Source organism: Vigna unguiculata, unplaced genomic scaffold, assembly GCF_037176805.1.
Source record: "Vigna unguiculata cultivar grain cowpea cultivar isolate G323 ecotype 2 unplaced genomic scaffold, ASM3717680v1 ptg000306l, whole genome shotgun sequence".
Lineage (NCBI taxonomy): Eukaryota > Viridiplantae > Streptophyta > Magnoliopsida > Fabales > Fabaceae > Vigna > Vigna unguiculata.
The window spans coordinates 1-3,550 of record NW_028196941.1 but is presented as its reverse complement, the minus strand read 5'-3'; the positions used below and the strand labels follow the sequence as shown (position 1 = coordinate 3,550).

The 3,550-nt window shown below is 46.1% G+C and overlaps 1 non-coding gene across 1 annotated transcript; it reads right to left on the bottom strand.

Moving 5' to 3' along the window:
* Positions 1-270: 270 nt before the first annotated feature.
* Positions 271-343, bottom strand: TRNAK-UUU (transfer RNA lysine (anticodon UUU)). Its single transcript has one exon. It is a non-coding gene; the product is annotated as a tRNA-Lys (tRNA).
* Between the last annotated feature and the right edge of the window lie 3,207 nt (positions 344-3,550).

Below are 3,550 nucleotides of genomic sequence, written 5' to 3'. Positions count from 1 at the left end.
CTTCTTTTTTTGAAAAGGGGAAGGTTTGATAAAGGAGCTTTTAAGCCCTTTTGCTGGATTGTTGGTCTGCAGCCCCGCCCTATAGAATAGAATGAATCCAATAAGGAGAGGCCTATGGATGACCGAGCCACTCTTATACTACTCCTTACCTCACCCCCTTCTCACTTAAAGGGCGAAGTCGCTGAAGCGAGTCTAAAGGCCAAAGAGTGATCTTTGAACGTTACTACGCATCCTTATTAATGAATAGGTATAGTGTAAGGTAGGTTTGTTTGGGTATAGCAGGACTTGAACCTGCGACCATTAGGTTAAAAGCCCAATGCTCTACCAACTGAGCTATACACCCCCAAAAAAGATAGATAGTAGTAAATAAAGATTGGTGCAGAAAAGAGGGCGGCCCCTCTTCTCATCATATTAAAGGGGCGCAGCTCTGTATGAGGCTCGTACTGCGGAGCAAGCGAAGAATAAGGGCGCGCGTTAGCACTCCTGCAAGAAAACGGCCTTACTCAACAAGCGCACCTTTATTAGTAAGTTGTTTCCACTCATTGAAGATTCTATCTACAAAAGAAGGTCAACGGGGGATACTAAAGTTGCTCTCCTGACACCATCTACGAGAAGGTGAGGAGGTCGTCTTTCTTTTCTTTCCGGCCGCCATACGGTTCGCCTTAAAGCCGGAGAAAGGGAGGAGCAGTTATCTATGTAATTACGGTCTTTGTTGGCCGTTGTTCCGGTCGAGCACTCTCTTTTCTTTGCTTTGTTCAATAGAGTCTTACCAAACAAGACTGACTTCTTACCAACCCGCGAAGGGTTGTGAAGTTGGACCAGGTACGAAGAATGAATCTATATCTGTGTACAGTACGGAAGTTGCTGGCCGGCGGCCGCTCAACTGTTCGAGCGCAATACAGTGGTGGTTGGTTCCGATTCGACAAGGGTAGAATGCCTGGTCGAAGGTCCAGTACAGTAGGTAGCAGGCGTGTTCGTTTTGGCTCCCGAGCGAGAACGAGAAAGAGGCGCTTGCACCATTCTTGCTGCTATGTACGTGAACCTTGACTTGAGAGATTCATCCAATGGAACCCACACTCAAAGGAGGACCACAAGCTCGGGGCTCGACGAAACATAAAAATATCAGCATTAAGAAACTGACTTATTGGGGTTAGCAGTGAAAGAAAGAGCCCGGCATTCATATGAATAGCTTAGTCTACTAAAATCAAAGAGGGACAGCCTCATCGTGGTAATTATCGTTCACCTCTAATGTGACACGTTCCCTCCCAGTTATATGATCCACGGGATCAGTCGGCTAGAGAGCGGGGCTATTCTTCTTCCGGGGAGGGAAAGTCGTCCCCTCTACTGATCGAACCCTCAGTTCGGGGGTCTTCGTCAACATGTTTTGAGGCTCCAGTCTTCGGCGGGTCACCATTACTTGACTTAGAAAGGCGAACATCTAGGCAAGGGAAAGCGCAGTGCGCCTGGTGCAAATGGCTTTTTTCATGATATACCAATCAGAATGGAGGACCCTACCTACGTACATGATTGATAGAAGAACTACGTAGGGGTCGGTCAACTTGATGCGGGAGAGGCATGAGTGCAGTTCGATCTTGTGGTGTATTCGTTTGTAGTGAGTAGGGCCTCTTTCTCGTTGATCAGTTCGCCTCCGCTCTATTCGAAAGGTCTCCATTCCTACGGCGGTTTTGTCAACGAACGCGTCTCGGGCCGGATTGACTAACCTAACCCTTACTTAAGGGGGCCTTGCCATAGTTGGGTGCTCTGCTTTAGTGTGATTTACGAAGGCTAGGCTAGTAATACCAAAAATGAAAAGAGATCGGGGTCGATAGTTGGCAAGGAACTTGATCCCCCCAAAACACAAAAGGGGCAGCTGCGGTCGAACTCGAATTCTGGAAATCAAATAAGTCGGGGCCCTTTTACCTTACCAAGTCTACCGGATAGAAATTAGCAGATCAGGTATAGATACGGGAAAGGCTTTCTCCCTCAGTGGAATCGGTGGAACGCCCTGCTTCCGGCTAAGTATACAGAGTTGGGTCTACCGTTCGTTCCACCGTTACCTCTATTCTATTCCGATCTTTCTTTTCTCCTTTGCTTCCTTGTCTCGTCTATCCTTCTCTGCCTTCAGCCTGTCTTTGAGCTCTATCCCGTCCTTCCTTTGGCTTGCCCTGAGGATTGACTCTCCAAAGTCAGTCGATTTGATCACTGTTCGGTTCGAGTCTTCATCGATCGGGTGGATCTATATGCTGAGGGGGGATGGAAAGGTGGTGAGTCATGGCTGTGGACAGAGAGAAAGAAAGCGGTAGTCTTCCGGTGGAATAGATTTATAGTAAGTGTCTTCTTTCCTTCTCTTCTAGTAAGCGCCGTCAGGTCTCTCTTCTTGGGATATCTTGATCACCAGAAAGGATAGAGATCTTAAGTAGACATGCTTTAGGCATCGATCATCTTCCTAACTACATGGTACTCCCCCTCCCATTACTGGAACCGACGAAAGGGGGTGGAATAAAGAAAATGAGGAAGTGTCCCTTAGAGAAAGAGAGTCCGCTCTCTCATTGTCTGATTGCATCGTAGAGCGTCTGCACCAATTGCTTGGTTGCAGTAGCAGCCCCCTTTCTCCTTCTTTCATATGATAAATTAGAAAGATTTTAAATAGAGTAAGTGTAAGAGCGACTTCAATCTTTATTCGCTAAAAAAGAGAAGCTGGGTTCCGATAATAGTAGTTTCATCTGGATTGGGTTAGTGTTCAGTGTACCTATGCTTCTTTCGATCTGCTTTCTAGTTATGAATAAGACTCGTCTTCAAGTTCAAGTTAATATCATAGATAAAGATAAGAAGTGAAGAAAGACAGAACGAATCTCTTATCGCCATCTTTATCTTTCTAGCAGTGCTCTCAACTATTATCTTATTATATATAATACATATCTTTCTTCTCTTCTGCTCTTTGCTATCATAGCCACTTCTACATCAAACTGTGCTGCAACCTTAATCCTAAGAAGACGGGGTAGGACTGGAGTCTTAGGGATCTCTTTAGAATGTGGTGTGCCCTTGGCCGGGCAAAAAGACAAAAATGATTCTCGAAAGTGGTAGCTCTGCGAAGGTTCCATCTACAGAGCAGGTGGAGAAGGTCGGCGGGCTTCATCTAAGTCCCTATCGGAGGTTCCATAAGGTACATTCACTTTGTTGGGAGGTGTAGACGCTTAAGCTGGGAACGGCAGTAAGGTCCCTCTTGAGATTTGTCACTTCTTGCTTGGCTTGTAAGGCTGTGGCAATAGGAGGTTGGAGCGATGCATGATGGCCGGGAAAAGACGTAGCGCTTTAGAGAAATCGGGATTACACCCTTTTTTATATTATATCCCTGTCACAGAGTTTGGCCAGAAAAAAGGTCACGCTTTGGCCTATAATGAGATAATTAGTTTATGCACGTGGTGGAGCGGGCAGTCTTATGCCCTGGTAATCAAAGAAATGAGTTAAACGGCCCAAATAGCCAAATCGGTAAAATGGCATAAGAGGCTTTTTATAAGTCCATTATGACGGTTCAGGAGGCTAGAACCGT